General features: G+C 46.1%; 1 protein-coding gene across 2 annotated transcripts in view; it reads left to right on the plus strand.

The window, feature by feature from the left end:
• Nucleotides 1–13,417: 13,417 nt before the first annotated feature.
• The window catches only part of LUZP1 (leucine zipper protein 1), a 39,130-nt gene continuing 26,157 nt past the window's right edge, over nucleotides 13,418–26,390 (plus strand). Inside the window, exon 1 of one of the 2 annotated variants that reach the window (XM_082777731.1) lies at nucleotides 13,418–13,710. The gene's annotated coding sequence lies outside the window, so the exon portion shown is untranslated. Of the gene's footprint in view, nucleotides 13,711–20,745; nucleotides 20,881–26,390 lie in introns of those variants that run through there. The other variant, XM_082777732.1, reaches the window with a different exon arrangement.

Raw genomic sequence — 26,390 nt, forward strand, 5'->3', positions numbered from 1 at the left:
TTCTCTCCTATCGTGTTACTGACTCTTGTACAATCTTGCAGCCTCCCGTGAGATTTTCTGTGCTTTGATTCCTAGGGTATAGAGCAGTAACTGCCATCTCTGCTGCCCTGTGCTGTGCATGTAGCTGGGAACTTCTTGCCAATTTGCTTCTTTCTGTCTGGAATTCTGTGTATCATAAGAGAACTTTCGTCTCTCCAGTGATCATTTGTATATGTAAGATCAACATATGAAGTAAGGTTTGTAACAAATGAAAGACTGTGAATCAGAAAGCTGAGTTTTGTTGATGAGATGGCACATACTACCAAGTCTGGTATACCTTTCTAACCTGATGGGAGCAAAACATGTGCATATTTGCAGGACTTCAGTATTTCTGCTGTATATTATTAGCAATTTATGTAGACTGAGAAAGTTTCTGGAGAACAGGATCTGATGCCTATGTTTTCTATAGCATGTATCCTATCCATTTGAAATTGATAAAACCAGTAACTTTTTCAGAAAACATGTGACACAGCCTGGCTGTAAGCAGCAGGCACAAAGTCATAGCAAGTATGTAAGTTCTGTGGATACTTCACAAACATATTCATTGAAGCTACACTTCTGGTAAACTGCAGAAAGAAGACAGTTTATTTGAAAGCATTTTTACACATTTTATCATGAGTAGAATAGCCAGTGCAGAAATACTACAAAATAAATAGCATGAAGATTATTGAAAATTACCTTGATTTTATGTCTTTTTTTTTTTTTCTTTTTTTCTTTTTTCTTTTTTTTTTCCCTACACCCGATCTGAAACAAGAAAATATGTTTAGTACCAGTGTAGAATGACTGGGATATCAGAATGGAACCAGAAGTCTTACTACTTAGTTCTAGTACATATTTATTCCATACACACAGAAAAACAAAGCAGCGCTAATTCAGCAAAGAAAGCTGAACATTACTGTGTCTAATCCATGGGCACGCAGACTCCTTTAGGGAGCAACTAAGTGCTTAGGAGTGAGACAATAAAAACCTACTTTTGTAAGTCTTCGTGAGAATTGAAAATCTTCAAATGATATGTAGAAAATGTGAAACCCTGGGAAAACATTAAAAGATGTGGGCAACTGAAGACTGAAGTGTTTAGATAGGTAAAGGACAACTGCTAAGAGGAAGGAAATAATCAGTTCTCCATATTCATAGAAAGTAAGACAAGAAGACAGGGACGTAGAAGGGAGAGAATTAAGTGAAATGTCAAGAAAAACTTACTTATAAATTAATGTTGTTGGACTAGATATGAAGTCACTATTTCAGTAAGTCTTTGAGAACTTGCCATATAAACTTCTGTCAGAAATCATGATGTCAGGATTCTCCTCTGGGGCAGTGGAAGTGGAGTAGGTCCCCTGTAACTTCTCTGTCTCTAGGATCATTTCCTGTTTTTGGAAGGTGGGAAGCTGGCACATGGAGGATTGCTCCAGGTCTTGGTTGAAGTCTCAGAAAGGACATCACACTAAGTGCTGCAGCCCATGTTTCATTAACCTTTTTAGCGTCACTGATCATGTTATAGCAGAAATACCATGCTCATAATGCATATCAGTAGCATGCATTGCTTTGAAATAATTATCCCATCATCCTTCTGATAGCTGTTCCAATTCTCAGTCTGATCAAATTCAACTCCATCATCCACTGTCTTAGCCATCCCAACACACTCCACCACAGGCCACATCTATCAAAGCAATTCAGCCTCTCCTTTGCATTTCTTTCACAGCCTTTTTCTTGGTGGTGCCTCAGATGAGAACTGCACCATACAGTAACGTAGTGGAACAACCCACATACTGCAGGATCAGGCAGTACAGTTATGTAGATGGCAGAATTACAGTCCTCTCTAGTTACACACAAAGCGTTTAATTGCCACCCTGCTTGGAAGAGCCTTTCCATTTGGCATTAACACAGCAAGACAAGATTCATTTTAACATGACCCAGCAATGTTGCCAGCAGTGGCTAACCCCCAGAACAAAGGGCACCTTGGAAAGTTTCCTGCAGTCATATAAGTACTACTATGAGAATGTCTGTGATATGACATCCCCTCGTTCCCTCAGGAGTCCTTTCCAGTCTCCCACAATGATAGTCACAGCCTGAAGTGTGTATAATCCCAGAAGTCACAGTATCAGACTGTGTAGACTTTTTTTTTGCTCTACAGGAAAAGGTTTCCTGTCATGAAGACACTGCTTATTTGTGTAACTATTAAACTTCCCCTCCTCTTCCACAGATGCCCTTCCTGTGTTGTCCATCCTGCCTGCATCGTGTGCTTTCTGGATGGTTGTGTTCAATCTGGCACAGTCTTGTGGACACAGAGAGAGCAGAAAATACCAGGAGATGTACAGAAAGTGAAGTACACAGCTTTAACTGCACAAACTTACCTGTTTTACAGCTTGAAAACAAAACAAAACAAAAATAAAATCAAACAACAACCACAACAAAAGATACTACTAGGGCAAGAGGATAAAAGGTAAATCAAGAGTCAGGGTCAGAGCTGGAAGCCAGAGTGAAGGTCTTGGTTCCTTAGGGACTTCAAGGAGAGAGTCAAATATGTTTTTTCAGCAGCCCATCTCACAATCCAGCCAGCATAATCCTGACATGTCCTGCTTTATACCAGCATCTGCTGAGAGCTACAGGCTTGGCTTGCCACAGAATAGAATAGAATAGAATAGAATAGAATAGAATAGAATAGAATAGAACAGAACAGAACAGAACAGAATCAGTTCAGTTGGAAGGGACCTACAAAGATCATCTGGTCCAACTGCCTGACCTCTTTAAGGCTAGCCAAAAGTTAAAGCATATTATTGAGGGCATTATTGAAATGTCTCCTGAACATTGCAAGGCATGGGGCACCAACCACCTCACTAGGAAGCCTGTTCCAGTGTTTGACCACACTCACAGTAATGAAATTTTTCCTCATGCCCAGTCTGAACATCTCCCGGTGCAGCTCTGTGCCATTCCCATGCATCCTGTGATCAGATCCCAGGGAGAAGAGACCGGCATCTCCCTCTGTGCTCCCCCTTCCCAGGGAGTTGCAGAGAGCAAGGAGGTCACCTCTTGGCCTCCTTTTCTCTAGACTAGATAACCCATGTGTCCTCAGCCTCTCCTCATGAGACATGCCTTCCAGCCCTTGTACCTCCTTTGTTGCCCTCCTCTAGTTGCTTTCAAGGACCTTAACATCCTATTTCTATTCTGGATCCCAGAACTGTGTAAAATATTCAAGGTGAGGCCACACCAATGCTAGCTGTAACAGGAGAATCACCTCTTTTGACCAGCTGGCTATGCTGTGTTTAATGCACCCCAAAATCAGGTTTGCCCTCTTGACTGCCAGGGCACACTGCTGGCTCCCGTTGAGCCTGCTGTCAACCGGCACCCCCAGATCCCTTTCAGCTGAGCTGCTCTCCAGACACTCATCTCCTTATTTGTACCTGTATCTGTCCTCACGCCTCCCCAGGTGCAGCACCCATCATTTGCCTTTGTTGAACTTCATTCTGTTGATGATTGTTCAGTGCTCCAATCTACCTAGATCCCTGTGCAAGATGTCTTGCCCCTCTAGGGAGTCAACAGCACCTCTCAGGTTAGTATCACCAGCAAATTTACTAAGGATGCACTCCACTTCTGCATCCAGATCATTGATAAAAATGTTGAACAGGACTGGTCCTAGAATTGAACCTTGGGGAACACTGCTGGTGACCAGCTACCAGCCAGATGTAACATGATTGACTATGACTTTTTGAGCCCTACCATTGAGTCAGTTCATCACCCAGCATAGCATTACCCAGCTGTTTGTCTCACAGTTGGACAATTTGTCCAGAAGGATGCTGTGAGGGAAAGTATCAAAGACCTTACTAAAATCCTGGAAGATTACGTTCATCCTTTTCCCTTCATCCACCAAGTGGGTGACCTTATCATAAAAGGAGATCAAATTACTAAAAAATTACTATGCTTGGTTATTACCAAGCTTTGTTCTTCAAATGTCTTACAATCTTCTCCATAACTTTTTGAGGGACTGAGGTTTGACCAACAGGTCTGTAGTTTCCTGTCTCCATGAGAGGTCTTCTCTCATGCCCTTTTTGTTGGTGGTTGTAACACTGGCCAACTTACAGTCAGAAGGGACTTCCTCAGGCTCACCAGACCTTTGGTAAATTGCAGAAAAGGATCCAGCTATAACATCTGCTAACTCCTTCAATGCTCTGGCATGAATGGCTGTCAGGCCCCGTGGAGTTATGAATGCTGAGCTGATAAAACAGTTCCCTTAGAATTTTGGTGACGACAGATGGAAAGTCACTGATCCCTCAGACATGGTCGTCCAACTCTGAGGACCGGACAGCCCAAGATCTGCCGTAACTATTAAATGCTGAGGCAAAAAGGCATTAAATACTTCCATTTTCTCCTCATCCTTAGCTGTTAGGTGACCATCTGCTTCAAATATCAGTCCATATTTTCCTTTGACCTCTTGCTGTTGACAAACTTGAAAAAGCCTTTTTTATTGTCTGATGACTTCATGTTCCCTAAGGCAGGGCTGCTTTCAGACTGGTCTCTTAAGAACAACTAATCCTGTTCCTACCTGATGTTCCAAGGCAGCATGCTAGCAGTGAGCCCTAAGGTCACAGTGTTCCTGAAAAAACTTGGCAGCAAAGCTGCCACTTGGTTGTCCAAGTAATGCTGAATTTTGGTCTGCATTTCACTGAGGGAGCATCTTCTACAGGGTCCTTCAGGTGTCCTGATACCTGGTTCTAAACTTGAAATCAAAGACTTGGAGTAGCTGATGCCAACATTTAATTAGAAATACTGATAGAGGCAACGATAGCAATTGTATCAGTCCTTGCTCAGATCTGAGGACACACAACACACTACCAGAGTAATTCACTTGGAAGGGACCTCTGGAGGTTGGTAATCTAAGGTCCTGCTCAAAGCAGGGCCAGTTGTGACATCAGACGAGGTTACTGAGGGTTTTTTTCAGCCTTCCAAGAAAGAGGATGTTGGGCATCTTTAGGTAACTTGTTTCAGTGCTTGACTGTCCTCACAGTGAAAAAGATTTTCCTTATATTGGAAGATTGTCCTTATATGGACTGGCAAGTTTCCAGCAGAGGGCCACCGAGATGATCAAGACACTGGAGCACCTCTCTTACAAGGAAAGGCGCAGAGAGCTGGGACTGTTCATCCTGGAGAAGAGGAAGGTTAGAGGAGATTTCATCAATGTGTAGAAGTACTTGAAGGGAGGGTGAAGAGGACAGAAAAGAGCCAGGAGCTACTGATATATTAGGAACCAATAGTGAAAAACCTGTTAAAGTCCTCAAAGTATGTTTCTCTAAAATGGTGACAGGGTTGATAGTCCAACTGAAGTGTCTCTATACTAATGCACATAGCTTTGGTAACAGACAGAAGAAGTTGGAAGCCTCTGTGCACTTAAAAAGCTATGACCTAATCACTATCACTGAAACATGGTGGGACACGAACCATATTGAATGTACACAAGACTATGGGACCCAACAAGATGCATCCCAGGGTCCTAAGGGAATTGGCTGATGTGGTTGCTAAACCATTCTCCACATCATGTTTGAAAAGTCCTAGCTGTCAGGAGAGGTCCCCAGTGACTAGAGTAAAGGGAGTACTGCATCCCTTTTTAAAAAGGGTCACAAGGAGGATCCTGGAAACTACCCACCATTAAGTCTCACCTTGGTGCCTAGTAAGATCATGGAACAGATCCTTCTGGATGTCATGCCAAAACATATGGAGGATAGGAAGGTGATTAGAGATAGACTATATGGCTTCACTAAGGGCAAATCGTGCCTGACTAATCCAGTGGCCTTCTATGATGGACTGACTACATCAGTGGACAAAGGAAGAGCTACTGATGTCATCTGCTTGGATTTCTGTAAGGCCTTTGATACAATTCTTCAGACTAAATCGGAGGGATATGGTTTGGATGGATGGATTGTTAGATGGACAAAGAAATGTGGCTGGATGTCTGTGCCCAGAGCAATAGTCATTGTCCAAGAGGAAATAAGTAATAAATAAGTGGTATCCCTCAAGGGTCCATGCTGGAACAAATACTATTCATTGATACTACATCAGTGATAGAGATAGTGAGATTGAGTGCATGCTCAGCAAATTTGCAGATGACACTAAGCTGAGTGATGCAGTTGATATTCTAGAGGGAAGAGATGCCAAGGGATGTCAGTGGGACCCTGACAGACTTGAGGAGTGGGCCTACGCAAAGCTCATGAAGTACAACAAGGCCAAGAGCAAAGTTCTACACCTGGGTCGGGGCAATCTTCAGTATCAATACAGACTAGATGATGAATTGATTGAGAGCAGTCCTGCAGAGAAGGACTTGGAGATACTGGTGGATGAAAAAATGGGTATGAACTGGCAATGTGTGATTGCAGCCCACAAAACTAACCATATCCTCGGCTACATAAAAAGAAGCATGGCCAGCAGGTTAACTGAGGTCATTCTCCTCCTCTGCTCTCTAGTGATACCTCACCTGTAGTATTGTTTCCAGATCTGGGGTCCCAATCCAAGCACATGGACCTGCTGGAGTGTGTCCAGAGGAGGGCCACAAAAATGATCAGGAGGCTGGCACACCTCTCATGAAGAAAGATTGAGAAAGTTTGGGTTGTTCAGCCTGCAGAAGATAGCTTAAATTAATTAAAGATCAATGAGAAATTGAAGCAGGGTACTTGGAAACCCATGTCTTAGGGAATCCTGCAAGAAGTCCTTGAAGAATGCAATTTCCTCTTCATCTTATCTCCTTGGTTTGGGAGGTATTATCTCTGCTTCCATACCAATGTTCTGAGCCTGCCCTTCATGAAGGACCCTTGTCTGTCCAAAGGTGTCTCCAGTGTTCAGAAGAGTACCTGGAACCTTCCTATCCAGCATCCTTCCCATAGCTGCTGGATCACAACCTGCTTGACTTTCCCCAGCCCCACAATAGTTTCCAGCCAGAAAATTTTATCCTCTTTGTACATACATGTATACAAGTCATGCTCAGAAGAGGGAAAGGAGAGCCAGACCTGGATAGGTCAGTACTTAGAACACACCTAGAAAGTAGAAGACCCAGGATCAAGTCTGTTCTCTAGTAAGTAGTAGATGGTTTTTATACACAACTGAATTGTTTCTAGAGATAAAACTGAACTTTGTCCTTTGGTATCAGGGGAGTGACATTGATGAAAAACAGACTTCCCAGAGAGTATTTTGGGAATACCTCACATCTACCCAATGTGAGGACTTCCATGAATCATAAAACCACAGATAATGGTCCTTTGAGAGGCTAGATGGTCTATTCACATTGCCTTATCTGGATCAACTATACTTTTGTTCTTCCCCTGTCTTGCCTACTTCCAACGATGAACAGAATGGCAAAATATTATAGAATATTTCCACTACATGATCCACTACTGTTCTTTGGGCAATTATAAGACACTGTGTAATTCAAGAGCAAATAAACTGTCCCCTTTCTTTGATTATAGGCTAGTTCAAAAAGGCATATGGTCCAATATTACACCATTGTCAATGCTGGTAAATATTTGGTATAATGCTTCAGGAATTCATATTTGGGAAAAAAATTATGTGGCACTAGCATAGGAAAACACTAACTAAGGATCATAAATGAAAGATAAATAACATCACATAGCTGAAAGGAGGAGGCTGTTATGTCAGAGATCAATGTCCATATTTACTGTGTCATTAATCGTCTGTGGATCACAGTCAAGAGAACACAAATGCATTTCAAAGAAGGCACATGAGAGTTGCGTGATTTCTAAGAGTCTCTCCAGTTAAACTCTGGTAATATTGAGCACAAAGGTAAAGTAAAACACTTTTTTTTTTTTTAATTTGTAGTTGTTCCAACAGATAGTTATTTCAATGACAAATTAGAATTTATTCAAAACAGAAGAATTAGATAAATAAAAGTCAAAGCATTATGTGTTCACTGCAGAACCCTGCAATTAGATTTCAGTGCAGAATATTTCAACAACTAAGGAAGAAGACATCTGTCTTTTTTTCAATTACCAGAACTTTCCCTAGGACCTTTCAAAAAATGATAAAAAGCAGTCTCGCAATGACATTAGCCAGCTTCCCTGGCACTCTAAAAGGCATCCTTCTGGTCTCATGTGTATGCCTAATTCAGCTGATATTTTTAAGATGTCTGCTCCAGGAAGGGGTGAATACCCCCTAAACTCAGTTGACTTTAATGACATTTCCACTGCCTAGGAAGAAAGACTGAAATGAGACTGAGTCTGTACTAGAGTTGTCTAACATATTCAGACAAACCTAGCTCTGAGTGCATGTAAATCCTGTTTATTACTGCCAACAGCAACCACTACCCATTATGCTGTTCTCCAGATATGTCAGATTCTGTCTTATGATGCTGGTGAAGACAGAGATGAAGAGCCTTGGTCTAAAGATGACATGGCATTGTCACTGTAATGCCACAGCATATGCTTTGTTACCAGGAGGAAGATGGTATGAACTGAATATGACATTGTCCTATTTCTGATGTTGCTGCTTGCTTCTCAGAGATCAGTACCTTTGTTGATGTACCTTGATATGGTTGTGGGCTGTCAGGGGACATCATGGTAGAATGTTGTAACTATAACAAAGGAGTCATAATAAGATGTTTCTTTTTTTTCTTTTTCTTTCCCCTCCTCCCCCTCCCCCCCCCCCACTTATCTGTGTTTATTCATATTCCTAAAGTCTGTCTGGCACCTAGTGTAGCCAAGGCTCCAGCTCTGTCAGAAGCTTTTAGAAGCCAATTCAATAAATATTGGGATCCTATCATGACCCTGATGTTAATACTTAAAGGTTGAAGCCCTGGAATCAAGTAATAATGTAAGAATTTCAACTGCCATTAAAAAAACTTCTTATCTTCCTTGCAGAGAACAGCAAAAAATTTTGTTTCGATGGATGCCACTGGCTCATAAACATGTGGGCTGATTCAACTCACTAAACTGGTGAAAAGTATTCACTTCTTGTTAATTTTCTGCCACTGTAATGAACAGAACAAATGCTAGAAGTGGTGCAACAGAAGCAGCACAGACTCAAAAGTAGTTTCAGGACAGGACAGAACTGCATGTATCATCATTAGCAAGCTGTTAGATCAACTTACATACCTCATTTAAATTCACCATAGAAACAGCAAGTACAGAATAGAAAGAGCATCTGAAAAGTCACTTCAGGCCCTTCACAGACTAGGAGATGACTAGATATTTTTCATAGCTACAGAGAAATCTGTTACCCGTGAGCTTGTCTAGTCCCTTTTCCTACTCATACCTCTGGTGTTTGTGGCATCCTGTGGTCATGCATTTCTCATGCTATCAAGCAGTGTTTAAACTGCAAGAGCTACTTTTGTTTGTTTAAACCTGCTACACCCTTCTGTTGCCAGACATGCTGACAGTTTCTGTTGCTTCCCCATACTATTTGTGATTTTATGGGTGTTTATTATCTCCCCTCCACCCACCTCATTTCTGGTCACATTATTTACACTCTGCACCCTTTGGAATACACAACCTTTTCTGCCAAGTACTATAAGAAGAGGAAGCTGCCACACCACAGTGACTGTCTTTGAGATAAGAAAGAGACCCGGGGGAAAGAGATCGCTGCTTTTCTCTGCTATTCTTATCAACTCTGCTATTCATATCAAGCACACAAGCACAGTGAGCTTCTCCAGCCCACCCTAAACGCAGCACCAACAGCATAACCTCTGCTGTATTTCCTCCTCCCTTGCCCTGTGCCTCTGCATCCTCTTTCATCTTCCTGTTCCAGCCCATATGTAGCTTGCCCCACTGCTCGTTCCCTTTATTCTTCAGGTTGAGTTGGGCTCCCTGACTTTGTTCTTGTCTCCTCTGCCAATTTTTGGCAAAAGGCTGCCTCTGTTGCCAAACTTTGTCTCAGCACTACCCCACTCCAGCCCAGAGCCCAGATCTGCCTTCAGTGCTTCTTACATCCCCACTTGTCCCTTTCTGTCATTTCTGATGTTTCCATTGAATGCACTAAGTCCCCACAAATAAGAAAGGAAAAAAATTACTCCTTCCCCTCAGGACAGCTACAGCTTCCTTATTTCTCCTCATTTCCCTTAGGTCATGTATCACATTTCATTTTCTGTGAGAAAACTTTCTCTAACTCTACAACAGCTTTTTTCGCCTGTGTATCTCCTCAGACAGCTGCAGCCCTGTTGCCGCATCCATGGTATTGTCAGCTGCAGCCATGCCACTTTCCACCACAGTGGGTAGGGTGACTCCCATGCTGATCCAGAGGTCTGACACACTGACATTCCCTGGTTTTCCAGTCACTGTTTCTTCCTCACACTGGAATCCCCACCTGGAAGCTGGTTCAGATACAGTATTGATATCTGAACCTTCCGGCTTCTTTGTTCTTCTTTATTTCTCCTTAGAGCTCAGCATGTTCCTCAGTATTTCCCTCACACCTCCCTTGACTGCCTCCCATCAGTCAAGCTGGGTAGTGAGGTCATTACACTCTGCCTTGTGCTTTCCTTCCAGCAGCAGTTCATTGTCCAAATACTGCTGACATATTGTGGCACAGGAGACTGAGAAGCGTTCTTCATAGTCCATAATGAGCATGACTGTGTAGATTGCATTAATCATAGAATCATTTAAGTTGGAAAAGATCTCTAGGATCATCAGGTCCAACCATTAACCTAGACCGTCATGTCTACCATGTCTGTAAGCACCACATCTACACGTCTTTCGAATACCTCTTGGGATGATGACTCAACTACTTCCCCAGGCAGTCCATTCCAATGCCTCACAACCCCTTCAGTGAAGAAATTTGTCCTAATATCCAACCTAAACTGCTCCAGTGCAACTTGAAGCCATTTTGTCTTGTCCTTTTGCTTGTTGCTTGGGAGAAGAGACTGGATGCATGATGAGGACTCACTAAGGCCTGGGGCACGGGCACAATAGCCATCTCTTGGCTTGAAAGGGTGGGTGCTGATTTCCCAAAACTCAAACCAGAATGCCAGTACTACCACTAGAAACCTGTCTTCCTCAGATACCCATCAATGGCTGCTAAGTAGCCTACCTGGGTGCCAGGAGTGATCCCAAACAGACCACTGCAGCCAACTGCTAACAACAAGCAGGTGCGATCCATACAGATGACACTGAAGGATACACCAAGGAGAGAGCCTACGGTGGGGAGACACATCTTATTTTCCGGCCCTTCCCTTCTCATCCTCTCCTGAATGTTGTCCCCCTCTATCCATCCCAACACCCAAACCTCCATAATGTTGAGGGCTGAACTGGGAACAAGCGTAGTAAATGCACACTGTCAGACCAATCACTCCCTTCTGCCCTAAAAAGATACCTCCACAGCATATCAGAGGTATGGGGTTTTGAGATCACTGACCTTGTCCTCCTGGAGACTGTGGTACAGGAGTCTCAACATCCCTGGTCAGTGCTACAACAGTGTTTTTATCCCTGGGCTCCAGGGGGGACTTCAAGAGCTATGACTTAGCTGCCATTTCCAAAGCCTAACCTCTGCCACCCTGGGGAAACTCTTGATAGTGCTGCCAGGGGCCGTAAGGTGAGCTCTGGTCCTTTGGGATATGCTAGAATGATGAAGCATTTTGGTGAGTCTTCAGTAAGTATGAGCATTGCCAGCCAATTGTTGGGGGTGTCACCCCAGCTCTGCTGCGGGTCCCACTCACTACATGCAGCCTTCTCCACCTGGCATCCAAAATGATGGTGCTGAACTTGGTGGCAGAGATGGGCCCTTTGACTAGCCCTCGTCCCAGACTGGATCCCCCAGGCTTCTCCCACCAGTAAAGCACAGGAGCCAACAGGTGGCACGTTGTCAGGGAGCAGAAAGCACACATTTTTCACTTGTTTTTTGGTTTTTCCTTGTCCTGGGGGAGCAGTTCAGTTCACTAAATGGTTTTCCTGGTCATAAGGGCACACCATGAAATGTAAAAAAAACAATATAATTAAATGTCTTACGTGAATCTTTGTACTAACAAGATATATCATATCACTGTTGTGTTCTTGGTATTGCATTCCTGCAACTCCATGTGAACACACGCAATATTCTACCAGAGCTTTACAAGATGAATCACCTAGCACTTGAAGCATCTACCTTTGGCATTGCCTAAAATTTATTTGGAACAAATTGGAATATATATACATAATGTATTGTAATATATATACAGTATTGGACTATAGCTAGCATACCTACTAGCAAAAGGGGACAATGCATTATAAGATTTTCAAGTCTGCCTGTGGGCTGGAAGCACTCACCAGCTGCTGACCCGATCCTCCTTTGACCCAGCTGGGCAGTTTAGCCCAATGCTATACAAAGGCATGGATAGCTAGCGCTCTCAGTGTCCATCACCACACCACCCTCTAGGAAAAGCTCTGCATTACACTAGTCCTGGGGTTTTGCTTAATAGCAGAAAAATACTTTGAGCAGCTTTTCCCATTTGGTGCTGGAAGGTCTCTTGTCTCCAGCTCCATCTTAACATCTTTTGGTTGCACATACCTGTGGTGGTTTTACTCATCTGGGCAGCTGAGCTCCACCACAACTGCTCTCTCACTCCCCCTCCTCAAAGGGAAAGGGGAAGAAAATAAGATGAAAAGGCCTCAAGGGTTGAGATAAGGACAGGGAAATCACTCAACAATTATCCTCACGTGTCAAGCAGTCTCAGCATAGGGAGATTAAGGTATTTTATTGCCCATTACTAACAAGCTAGAGCAGTGAGAAACTAAAACATCTTCACACCATCAACCATGTTCTATGTCCTCCCCCTGTGCAGCGCAAGAGAACAGGGAATGGGAGCTGTGGTCAGTCTACAGCACTTCGTCTCCACCGCTCCTTCTCGGTCACTCTCTGCCCCTGCTCCCCGTGGGGTCCCTCCCACGGGATGCCGTCCTTCCCGAACTGATCCTGTGGGGGCTGCCCACAGGCAGCAACTCTTCAAGAACTGCTTCCACATGGCTCCGTACCACGGGGTCCATCCCCCAGAAGCAAACTGCTCCAGCACGGGTCCCCCACAGGCAGCAGCTCCCCCCAGGCCCCCTCCTCCTGTGTGGGCTCCTCTCCAAGGGCTGCGGCTCTGGCCCGGGGCCTGCTCCTGCGGGGGCTCTCCGTGGGCCGCAGCCTCCTCCAGGCCACATCCACCTGCTCCAGCGGGGGCACTCAGATAAAGGCAGCTCCGGCCGCGGCCCCGGGACCGGCCGGGCGGGCAGCAGGGCCCGGCAGGCGCAGGGCCGCCCGGCTGCGCGAGGCCAGGCCCGACCCGGCAGCCCCACGCCCGGCTTTCCCCCAAAATGGCCGAAGCTCCCTCAGCGGCTTCTCCCAACCACGGGGAAAGCGAAGGAAACCGGAGGACCTGGGCCCAGGCGCCGGCGGAGGGCGCCGCGAGGCGGTGCCGCGGCCGGGCCGGGCGGCACGGAGCAGGAGCGGGGCCGAGGCCCAGGACCCCCGCCCCGCCCCGCCCGGCAGCGCCGCGCTCCCGCCCCTCGCCCTGCCGGCCCCGCTCCCCCCGCGGTGACGCCAGGCGCCGCCCGGTGCCGCGGCCCGCCTCTCATTGTCAGCGGCCGGACCCGCAGCCCGAGCCCGAGCCCCGCGGGCTGCGGCTGCCCGAGTCGTGGCGCGGCTGCCCCGGCCCGGGTCGGCCCGGCGGCTGCCCGAGCGGACCGAGCGCGCCGCGGGCGGAGGCCGAGCGCGGGCGCTCCCGCCGCCCAGGTAGGCAGAGGTGGGCGCCGCGGAGGGCCGCGGGCGGGCGGGTGCCGCGGCCCCGTCCGGAGCCCCGCGACGCCGCCGCCTCCGCCCGACCGGCGGGGTGGGGAGGAATTCGAGGCATCCGCTTTGTCTGCGCTGCCAGCAGACCGCCTTGCAGCAGCCCGCGCCGGGCGGGTGCCGCGGGACCGGGGTGCCCGCGGCGTGGCGGCGGCGAGACCCCGACCGCGGCGAGGCCGCGCTGCCGGGAGCGGCCAGGCCGGGCCTGCCCCGCCGCGCCGGGGCCTGGCGGGCTCCGGCACTGGCCCCGCGCCCGCGGCCCGCGGCCGTCGCTCCGGGGAGCTCGGCGAGAGCGGTGCGGCGCCCCGCGGGGCTGCCCCGCCACCGGTGGGAGCCGCCCTCGGGCGGCTCGGGCTGTGCTCGGTCGCCTCCGAGGAATCTCCCGAGCTCCCGGACCGGCCGTTTACCCGGCGGCGGGTACGGAGCGGGGCCCGGGGCTGGCCGCGGGGTCGCGGCGCGGCCGGCCGGAAGGCACACGGCCTTTATGCCAGGCTGGAGCGCTGCGGGTACTCTGCAAAGGCGCGCAGAAATTCACCGACGGTTTGGAGATAACTAAATGCCTAATGCACGTCAAACACTCAGTGTAGGGTTCTCTCCTACGATTATCATGTAGTTGACCTTCTTGAGGTTTCTACACACTTAAGGCATGGGGTTCCTGTGAATAGCCATCAGCTTTTTTTTTTTTTTTCTTTCTTTCTGCAGCTATCTACTTGCTTTCCTGTCAGCTATTTATTTATCTGATTTTTTTCCCAGCCCATCCACTCTTATTTATGATGAATAATGTTCTCCCTGTTATGTGTGAGCTTCTCTGATGCTCTCTGCCTTTGTTAATCAGGTTAAGCCTTCTTTGCTGCCTTGTCTTGAGGGAATTCATTTATTTAACATCACAAAATTTCCTTTTTCTCCTCTTAAATTTACTCAAATACTGCAATTGGCTTTGCCAGGTGTCACAAGTTGTTGGTATGTAGAGCAAGTGAAGTAGCGGACCTTTGGTGGTTGTCTTTGATGACCACGCTTTCATTGCAAATTTGCATTTTATTTTCTAATGCTACACTTGAAGCCTTTAAACCAATCAAACCCAAGTTAAAGTGACCATACCAACTAGTCAGCACCTTCTGATTAGGTGCAGTTGGATTAGATTTTAATAGGTGCATAAATGCTATTAAAATTCTCCACAAAGTCACTGAAAATAGTGCTTGCAATTGCAGCATGCATTGAGGTTGTTTCTTATCAAGTCTCTAGCTGAACTGAGAGCTTCCTGGGCGGAATCTCTCCTAAGCGACAATGCATAGTGACGATAGTAAAAGGGGAAATATTTTACAACCCTGGAGTTTTCTTCGGCATTCAAGCTTTAGATAAAATGCAGTTACTTAGCATATGCCTACAGTCTTGTGGCAGAGACGTATTTCCTTGCCTACTGGATAATGAAGAGGGACAGTATTCCTCTGCATTTCTACTGCATGTGTGAGTACAAAACCAACAATTATGTGCTTTGGTTAGTTAATAAAAGCCTGTGGCCAGTCAATGTGTTTCAGTAGGCGCAGTGTGTTACATGGCCATTTCACATCGGTGGTACTTGCAGAAGCATAATTCCTCTATTGTGTTGGATCCACAGCAGTAAGGATGGCTGCACTGGCTCCAGTACTCAAACTCTTCCCAGTACTGATTAAGCTTGCTCATACAGCAGAAAAGGATCTGCTCTCTCTTCCTGTGTTTGCTGCCTGCCAAGCTGTTGAGCTGGACGGGCTCCCAGAAGGCTCCAAAAGGCCCTGGGGAGCACTGGCCATGCGTAGGGCTGCGAAGCAGAACCCTGCTCAGCTGTGGTGAGCACAGCCCCTGTCTGGGGTTGTGCCCTGGCAGCTGGGGCTGGTTGGGTCACCTAAGCCCCCTCTAACAGGCCAGGCCCTGGAAGTGGAGGAAAGCTTGCAAAACTGTTTGCTGTGTTTTTTTGGACATGTGGCTAAAAATTCCTGAGGGCAGGAGTAAATCAGGATAAGGAGATATAGAAGCACAGAATAACTTAAGAGTAGGCAGGTCCTTGGTAACTAACTTCCCTGCCTTTGTTCTGGTCCCAGTGGCCCTTCAGCCTCAGCTTTCCCTTAATCCTTTAAATGGTAAAACTTTCTTATTCCAGTTAAGGGCAAGCTGTCAGATTTCTACTTTATAGGAAGACAAAATATGTTATGGCAACATAGTCTCTTCGCCAGCTCCTCTGGCTTTCTCTGTGCTCTGAAAATTTGGCCCAACTGCAAATAAGCTACTGAGTTTATGTATTTAACATAAGTTAGTAAACGTAGACAAAAATAGATCTTCTTGCATAAAGAGTACTCTCACATCTGGCTGTGACCAGAGATGGTAATTAAAAACAAAACAAAAATAACAGTGTGCCTTACTAACAATTTAGGCCAAGTTATTTTGTTCTTTCGGATGAGCTTGTGATTAAATCTTTGAGCATGATCTAACCCTAGTATTGTACACAGGTACTCTGAGATTGTGCTCATCCTCTGTGAAGCCATTCCTTCCCACCAAGGGCAGTGGTCAGCAAGGAAACAAATGAGACATGCCTTATTATTTTCAGAAGTTTTTCAAAAAGTCTGGTTGGTGTAACTGAGCCAAATCACAAAATGGAACAATTTTGATGCAAATATTAAGCTCAAATGAAGCAAATAATCTTGTTTAGGACACCATTTGCTTTGGAAGATTGACATGATGATCAGGAGCGGCAGCATGTTTTGCACTAACTACTGCAATGCAAGTCATGGGAACTCTTAAAACATATTGGAAGGAGAGCACTTGTCTAAAACCATTGTAAGGTCTTTTTTCTTAGGTTACATTTGGATTTGTGTATGTGATACAGAAAGCATGCATTTTGAAATACTTGGTGACAGCTGATGAGCAAGTGTTGCTTGCAATTACTTCTTCCATCTCTGGTGCTCTGCTTCACCTTTTGATGCTATTATTCCCTTTGTTTTTCACAGTCTATGTTTTTTGAGGTTTTTGAGTACTTTAACTTGATCTCTTCTACTGTCAGTGGTCACCAAAGGTGTGGGATTCACTGCACTTATCCCAGACTCAGCTGCTTGCCTGGGTGAACAGCCAAAGGCAGACTTCTCCATCTGGTGACTGAGGTCAACTATTGCAGACACTGGATGGTCAGTCATATGTCTAGATTTGGGGACTTGGAGTTAGTGACAGATTCATTTTGATGGAAAAACCCATGAGCGACTGATACCTGTGTGTACTGTTCCAGTGGAATTGGTGGGATTTGTGTTGTCTCAGCAGCCTGAAAATTGGAGTGCATGAAGTATGGCATTGAATTTTAGCCAACAAAATGTGCCAGCTTAGGTCTTACCCTTTTTGTGTCTCTGTAGGTTTTGACAGCGATGTTTCCCTGTAGGGGCCCTCATCTCAACAGATAAGGGGTTGTAAGGCACAGTTCAGTTCTATGTTCTTTAACCCTCAAGCAGGGTGGAGTAAGATAGGCAAGGCTGTTTGTTGCACCTAAGTGCACTGGCAGTAGACACAGGAGCACAAACACCATACACTAGCAGTTTCTATTTCCTTCTTGGTAAAACATTGCTGAGACTATTTTGGTGCTTGCTCATAGGGGTTGTACAGCAAATCTAGTGTTTATGTTACTGAACTTTTGAGATTCTCGTAGAAACATGATACAGAAAGTTGAATGCACTGTTATAATGAAGGGTTGAAAAGATGGAGGATTTTTAGAAAGTTTAAATTAGTTTAAATATGATACTCAGCCTGCTATGCAGCTTTTTGCCGTGAGTATTGTGTCTGTAGCAGTGAGAGCTGGATGAGTTGTGCCAGCAGTGGAACCCATTAGGATCCATACCAGTAGCCCAGGGAATGAAATGGAGCATTTGCTTAGGAACAAGGTTGCCAAAATACACTGCTATAAAATATAGGGAGACATCAGCTGCTAAGTTTGTTTCTGTGTGACAAACAAATGGGAGCTGATGCTTGCTGCTGTAACTTGGAGGAGACAATGGGACTTTTACATTTTCTCCAGTCACAGTTTGGGGAAATGCTAGGTCAGTGCAGGTGGACATGGTGGTTGAAGGAGGTGGGTTTGCCTTTCCCATTCCTCTGGCAGCTTTCTCCTCTGGGTGCTCTTTCCAGTTCTCCCCCAGCTGGTGCAGTGTACAGTGGATCTGGTGAAAGTTAATTAGCTGCCCCCAAGCCCCTTTAACCCTACGTACTTCTGTCCTAGCCAAGGACACTTGTATGGCTGGAGTGGGGCAGCATGGGGGTAGAAGGCACAAGTAGTGCCAGGCACAGGGCAGGCCTGTCTAAAAATGACTGAATCATCAGTGTGAGGATCTGTTCTGATCCACACTGTGAGATCAGTTTTGCAATGTTAATGTTCCCTGTTTGTATTAAGTATTGCCACGTGCATGCCCCTGTTTGCATCTGCACCATCACTTTGCTTTTGTGGTGACTTTGGACACTCTGTGTCTGGGAAGCTGCAGCTCACACAAAGCGCTGTCCACACTTGAGCATCAGTAGTGCAGACTTCACATTTAGAGCACTATAGTGGAAAAGTTACTGTAGTTAAGTCCAAACAATTTTGGCCCTGTGTGCCAGAGCATGTATCTTGTGCAAGGGGAAGGCTTCCCTCTGCTGCTCCCTGTCCCACTGTGACTCGACACCGGCTGTTCTGTGCTGCCTCCTCCCAGTGCTGCCCAGCCTCAGGGAGCTGGGAGTCCGCAGCATGGCTGTGCTCAGTGACAGCCCTCATTCCTCCCTTCAAGGCAGAAGCAGGCTGGCTGCCTGGTGCTGCAGGCAAGTCCTGCTTCTCACATGCAGTGCTCTGGGATGAAAAGGACCTGTGCTCCCTCACCACCCTCTCGCAATCTGCCCTGGCTTGGGGAGGAATGTGTGGTGGTTTTGCCTCCTTCATGTCATGAAGGGAAAGTGTAGGCTTTGATGATTTTTATCTGTTCTGTGTGTACTGGCCACTGAGTGTAAACATAGTTCTGAATTTACCTAGCTAATTGGTTTTTAAATCACAGATGAAGTCATAGTTTGACCTCCTATATAACCCGGGTATTAGACCTCACTTAGTTTCAAATTGACTCGTTCACCTAGCCATTTTTGAGGTTTGCAATTTTAAATTGCAAACTTGATGGTTCTCTGAGAGGTGGTTGGTGAATATAAATATGACTTTTTGCAGTGAAAGCCCTTGTTTCTTTGTTGGATTTGTGATCGCTTGCTCAGAAGGAAAGGGACAGATTTCTTTCAGACACCCTGCAAACACCATTGTGGATGAGACCAGACAGATCCTTGAGTGTGTGCTGCCTGTCTCTGAAAGAGCAGAGCAGCAGGAGGAGGAAATGAGAACTGAGGCTTTCTTAGCCCTGGTTAAGAATGAACTTTGGTGGTTAATATTACAAAGCCCCTGAAGCTTGAGGCTTATGTGTCAGGCTGCACAGTAGGAGAGAAAAGCTTCTGCTTCTGTAGGAGGTGATGTGAGAGGGTTACCCAACCTGTGTCACAGCATAGCAGTCATCCTGCCAGGCAGCTGAGGGAGGCTCCCATGGCTGCAGCACGGCACCTCTCCTGCTCTGGGAACCCACGGACAATGTGCAGGTCAGCCCAGCACTTGCATATAATGGTACAGGAGTAGGCAGCAGCAAGTGCGCTGAATTGGAAATACAAGTGCCATAGTAGGAAAGGTGGAATAGAGGCTAGCAAGAAAACATTGACACTGTGTGTCAATATCACCTGTGTCAATAGTTTTCAAGTTTGTGTTTCAGTCTCTGGGCATTTTATCTGTACTCTAGATGGTAGCTTCATCCTAAGCTGAAAACATGCCTTTCTACATGACTAGCTAAAATGAACATAAGCTCAAGCAGCTCTTTACCCATTTGTCTTTACCCCAGCTATTTCACTTAACACATTTTGCTCTGTTATAGTATGCAATCCAGATGCTTGCAAAAGGGTAAAACTGTTCACGTTTCTGCAGCAGTGTAGCACTCCTTGGCATTGTCAGCTCTTTCACATTGTGCCTGCATGCAGCGCAACATTATACAGCTGGGAATGACAGATTTTGCTGCAGTGCTGCAACCTCGTTACATGTTGAAGCAGCATCTGTCAGATTTTGTTTTCATATTTGCTCTCAAAATTGTTTTTATATAAATTGCTTTTATATGTGTTATCCGGGCTTTAAACTACTGCACTGGATTGTGGCTTCCCTGCTGGGTGACTTTGAAAATCACAGGCTACGTTTCTAAAGCTGAAAGGAGGCTGCAGAAGCTCTAAGCTTATGCTGATCATCTGATTCCGCTGCAGTACTTTCAGCTGCTTGTGCCTTTGAGGTGTCTGTGCCTCACCTGGGAGTGCGGTGGGTTACCTTAAAGGGAAAATCTGATGAAACTGTTTCAAGAACTTGTTGTTACATGTGATATCTTGATGGAATTTACCAGAATAGAAAGGAGATTCCTGACCTAGGATCTGGAACAGAGCTGAAAAAAAACATTAATTCCTCAGGTAGTGTGAATCATTTGGAAATACGTTTGTTTTTACTGGAGAACAACGATTCCTGTATGATGATAAGTAACTATTAGTACTGCATTGTGGTAAGAATTTTAACTGAGAGCAGTTGGGAAATCCTAATGGAGCTTCTCACTCTATTGTTTGTATCACATCCTGTATATCTATTGTTTGGGATTGTTTTTAGTGTTGTTGAATGTGCTGTTGAAGTCTTAACGTAAAGGTATCCTATATAACATGTGGATGTTGAAGTTTCTCTGAGATTTGGCTATAGAATGTGATACAGTATCTGTAGAAGCTCTTAAATTCTTTTGATGTTGCATTTAAGTAGTTGTGTTTTTGTTTTTTTTTTGCATTGAGCAGAGTAATGACTGGCACAGTTTGGAACAGGGCATTTCTTTTTATCTGAAACAAATTGTCAGAGATGCTGTGCAGGAGAGAGTGAGTGCAAAATGATCATCAGTGATTTGGAAAAGCTATGAAACTGAGTTTTTGAAGGTGAATGCAGAAGCAATGCTATAACCTGCTGGGGAGGCAGGGGGGACCATTCTCCTGCAGTGACTGAAAGCTGAGCTCTTCGGATGCTGCAGAGTGCAGACAGCAAAGGTGAGCTCCAGACAGCTGGGTTAGGGATAGATGTAAGGTTGGCTTTAGGCACAGGCATGGTAAAATAGCTACTGCTGTGTGCAGAAAAAAACAGTCATACCCTGTTGTCTGCTTTGGCTGTTCTGTAGTCCTGGAAAGCCTTGCTGTCATTGGGAATGGGTTGTCTCCGGGGTGGGACAACAGGTCCTCCCAGCATCAGCAGCAAGGCACCTTGGCTGCAGCACAATGCTCCTTGAGCCTGGGTCATCTTCCCCACATCCCCCAGAGCAGTGGTGGCAGCCAGCCCTGTCCTGCAGCACCCTTTCTCTAGCTGTCTTAGGGAAACAGGAACTTGCTCCCAAGCCACTACCCACAGATCCATACCATTCACCTTTCAGTTTTGCCTCCATTGTCTATGGTTCAAGCTTGTTTCACTAGAAAGGCTTGAGATCTCTGTCCTGCATGCCTTTGGTGGCTGCTGTGACTGCTGGAGTGTGTGTGGCTCAGCATGGTCCTTCCCTCTGAACCTGTCTGTGCTGTGTGTAAGCTGGCAGGGGCACACAGGCTGTCTGCAAAAGAGCCCCTGGACAGGAGTCAGTAAAGCCTGGGCAGTGCAGTTGTGAGGGCTGAGCGTGTGCTGGGCTGCATGAGCAACAGCACAGCTGACAGGCAGAGAAGGACGGTTGTTCTCTGCTCAGTGCTGGCGAGATGGTGTCTGAAGAGTCATGTCCTGGGTCTGAAGTGTCCAGTCAGGGAGTGTTGCTGATACAGCTGGGGAGCTCGAGGACTTGGTGTGGGAGGTGAGGAAGTGATGTTCCTGGAAGAGGCGAGATGGAGTGTCTGATCCCCTTCCTCCTGGTGTGGGTTGTGGAGAAGAAATGGTTGAGCTCATGTCAGTGGTGTGCAGTGAAAGGATGAGAGACAAGGAATGGAGATTGGTCAAACACAGGACAGGGTCCCAGGGGTTGTGGTGTCCCAGTCCTTGAAGATTTTCGCAACTTGATGGAGACCTGGACAACTTGCTGCACCTTTTGATGCAGCCCCCTTTGGAGCAGGAGCTGGACTAATCTCTGTGGTACTTGGAATTAAGTTCATCACCTTAGTGGCAACCTACATGAGACACAATATGTAGATTTCCCATTTCTTCCCTCCTTGGTAGAAAGGAACAGCACTGGGCAGGAAGCTGTGTGGTCCTGTCTCAGCACAGCCAAGCCTGTTCTTCCTTCCTCTGAAACATCCTTCCTTCCTTCAGTCCAGAGAGTACAAGGGGGAAAAAGACACAAAAATAACAACACAACTGAGTGAGGTTAGCCAGCCATGCCCTGGAAAAGTGCTAGAGGGAGACCCTCTGCTGCCATTTGTGGCTTACATTTGATTTTTCACTCTCCACTTCTTAAATGCCTTGTCAAAAAGGCATGTATCTTCTCTTGGCTCTGATCTTCATTTAGTAGTGGGTTCAGATAAATTAATGCTTGACATTAAGCCTCATTAGCATCCTGTGTAATGCTTGCAGGAGCACGTGTGCTTCAGGAACAACAGAATTTGTCCATCTTCTGTACAGAGTGCCTGTTGTCCATTGTCCATCAGATGCCAGTGGACTTTAAAAATGTAAATGCAGGGTGCCTGAGCACTGCTTCTTTCTTACCAGTAAGCTATATCTAGATTGTAGGTTTTCTATCAGCATGAAACTGAGAATTTGAAACAAAGTTTTTCCGTAGTAGTATTGAATTGTTTAGGCATCTTGAACCCTCTCAGCTTTGGCCTCATGGACATGAGGCTCATAGGAGCTTGGTGAACTTCAAAGTTAATAGTGTATTCGGTCCTGTGGAAGAAGTACCACTCAGCACCTTCTGCTGGAAATCCTGGCCTGCACTTCTGACCCACAAACAGCTTTTAAGCTGCTTGCTGAGGGAGGCAGCTGGACATTAAGGAGCATCTTTCCACTGTGCAGTTACAGCTTTTCTTTTGTAGAGTCAGTGGCAATCCTAGTCAAAGGAAGCACTTTCTGCAAGCTATGGAGGATAACAACTCAGATCGCTTTCTGGATAGAGGGATCAGGTGGCCCTTTGGCCCTCTTCTACATTAAGGAGAATCCCAACAGCAGCTGCTGAATCCCTTGTCCAGTCATCAGAACTCAGACCTCAAAGTCAGGTAGAGCATCAAGCCTTTTACCTCATTGTTCTCAGACCAGCAAAGAGGCTGTAGCACAGTGAACATGTTTGGTCTTTGCCTTCTAGTACAGTAAGACCCTCACTTCTTTTGACAGTTTTCCCAGCCTCTGGTGCAACGTGCCTTGTATGAAACACCCATCAGTCTTTTGCAACACTCAGCCTACAGGTGAAAACGTTCTGTCCGTGAATTCATCCAGGATTTATCTTGAGCTGGCCATTTTCAATGGCCTGATTGCCTTGTATCATCCTGGCAGCTTCTTTTGGAGCCTTCCTGTTGTCTGTGGAGGGTGACAAGAGGGTGTATGGCTGGCTCGTGGCCTGGCTGCCTGCACTGTTCTGTGGCAGCTGGACTGCATTCCTGAATTTCCCTTTCCATGGCTGCCTGTGGGATGTGATGATGCAGCAGGTGTCTCTTCCAACGAGGGGCAGGGACTCCTAACATTATAGGAAACGTGTTGGGTACTAATGCCCACAGCAGAAGAGTTGCTTTGGAAAAATACCAGCACACCTGCAGAAATGCTGCTCTGCTTGGTTTGTACATGTGCTGTATTTTCTTCTGAGTTCTTTGCAGTGTGAGGCAGACAGCATTGCACTGTCTTATTAGTCTTTGAATGTCAGTTTTGAGGTTAATGTGTTTGTCTCCATGGCTATGAGTATGCTCTCACAGAGGCATAAAAAAGCTCCTTAAAAAGATCCAGACTGTCAACTGTTTGTAAAAGTTATTATTATTGTTTTTGTTACCTGAGGGTATCTTCAGAAATAAATTGAATACAAAAGACTCCTGTTAGGGTCTTCCAGTCTACCCAGCTGTCTTTGTTGCATAAATCACATTTAACAGAGTGACATAAACTACTGAATACCTCCTTTGACTTTGCATTTGCCAGTAAACAAAACTGATATATTCTAAAGCTGCAGGCTGGGAGTTTTTGGGAGAGAAAGGTCTGTTATAAGCAAGTCCCAGCTCATAGTCAATGTTTGTGATACAACTAGAGGACAGGGTTCCCAGGAGTTTGACTTGGGAGACCAAGAAGGATTTGGAGATTATGAGTGTGTTAACCAATCAGACTTTGTTCACAAGTTGTGAAATGCTTTGTCTGAGGTCCACCTAGTTCAGATGACTTCAGGGAGGAATCACTGCTTTGCTGCATGTCTGAGTCAGTGCCTGCAGGTGGGCGAGGTATCTGCTGCTTCTGCTCAGTGGAGCAGCTGGGCTTCGTGGTGGCTGGTCATGCCTCGTCTTGCCTGCTGCTGTTGTGCTGTGTCTGGATGGCATGGAGAAGGTCTTGCTGGGAGCACTGCCACCCAGAAAGTGCTTCTGAAAGAAGCCCTAATCAGGTGATGGAGTCTTGGTATATTGACATCCAAGATTTTCCTTCAAAGTGGATTTTATGAATTGCAAAAAGAGCAGATGGGAGGCGGCGCTGCAGAGAGCTCTTCTCACTTTGCTGAAGGATTCCCTTTGAACAGCTGAAGGATGCTGCTGGAACAGGTGATTCTGCAGAGTCATAGCCTAAACTGGCCAGCCTTCATGCCAGAGGGGTTTCAAATGGTGGACCACTTCCTTCTCCTCTCTTCATAGTAGCAATGTTCACCCCTGGTGTTCCTCACTGAGCTGAGGAGTGCTGCTTGTCTCTATCTGCTCTAACAAATGCTTGTTCAAAATCTTTAGTGTTTCTGGTGCTGCTGGGCTCATACACATGTGTGAGCTGATGTAGTTTTGCCACAGTTGGCATGTGTGTGTGCACTGTGCTGTAGGTAAAGACAACCTTACCACAGGAAGTTTACAGTTCAAATCAAGCATAAACCTTAGTTTGCTCTGAGAGTAACAGCCACTGCACCTGTAACCTAGTTCATCCTCACTGGTTTCTTCAAGGCACCCTTTCACCACTGTACTGTTACTAATTGAGCCTTAGTCCAGCCCCATGCATTTTGGCTGCAATTGCATGTCGGGGCAGGATGCTGCGTAGGACTGCAGAAGTGCTGCTGTCCAGACATCCTAATGCAGTGTTCTGAAATGGTGCCAGCAACGGTATGTTCTGGATCTGCACTAGGCAGGGCAAGTATTGAATTTATACCAGCGAGGCTGCATCAGATGCCACCCAGGCTAGGGCAAGCTTCTTGCAAGCTAGCCAGGAAGATGGTGGTGTGCCCCAAAGAGGGATCCGCACAGTAACAGCAGCTTCACAGGGACCTGAGGTAAAGCTTTTACTGTATTTTGGGATTCTGATGATCGTGTTTAATATAGGGAATGTTCTTCTTTGGTGGATAAAAGTGTTAATGATTTATAAAGGTGGGCCTACAAAGGAGCAGTTAAAATTGACCGTAATCTTTTTCCCATAAATAATTCGCTGTGTTGTCATTCTGCTTTCTTTAAAAATTATTCTGGCCTGTAGTTGCATCTAGCTCTGGGGATATTGCAGGAGGACACATGGGTGGTTCTCAAAGATACACCTGTGGTCTTTCTCAACACTCACACAAGTATGTGTGTGTACTGAATTTAAACAGACTGTTTAATTCCAGATATCTGTTAAGGATTATTGAAGGTTATTGAATTAAACAGCTATTAGTAAAGATCAAGGAAAAATGAAAATCTAGACCTATCTTTGAATCTGAATGATCACTTTGTAGAATCACAGAATCATTAAGGTCGGAAAAGACCTCCACGGTCATCTGGTCCAACCATCCCCCTACTACCAATGTCACCCACTAAACCACATCCCTAAGCACTGCATCCAACCTTTCTTTAAACACCCCCAGGGACGGTGACTCCACCACCTTTCTGGGCAACCTTTTCCAATGCCTGACTACTCTTCCTGAGAAGAAATTTCTCCTCGTTTTCAACCTAAACCTTCCCTGGCACAATTTGAGGCTATTTGCCTCTGTCCCATCACTGGTTACCTGCGAGAAGAGGCTGAAACCCATCTCACCACAACCTCCTTTCAGGAAGTTGTAGAGGGCAATGAGGTCTCCCCTCAGTCTCCTATTCTCCAGATTAAACAACCCCAGTACCCTTAGCTGCTCCTCGCAGGACTTGTGTTCCAGGCCCTTCAGCAGTTTAGCCTTTCTCTGGACAAGGCTCCAGGGCCTTGATGTCCTTCTTGTAGTGTGGAGACCAAAACTGAACGCAGCACTCAAGGTGTGACCTCACTAAAGGTGAGCACAGGGGGACAATCACCTCCACAGTCCTGCTGGCTGCACTATTCCTGACACAAGCCAGGATGCTGTTGGCCTTCTTGGCCACTTGGGCACACTGCTGGCTCATGTTCAGATGAGCATCAACCAACAGTCCCAGATCCTTTTTCTCTGCACAGCTTTCCAGCCACCCTGCCCGAGGCCTGTAGTGCTGCATGGGGTTGTTGT

This window comes from Aythya marila (assembly GCF_965140915.1).
Source record: "Aythya marila genome assembly, chromosome: 22".
NCBI lineage: Eukaryota > Metazoa > Chordata > Aves > Anseriformes > Anatidae > Aythya > Aythya marila.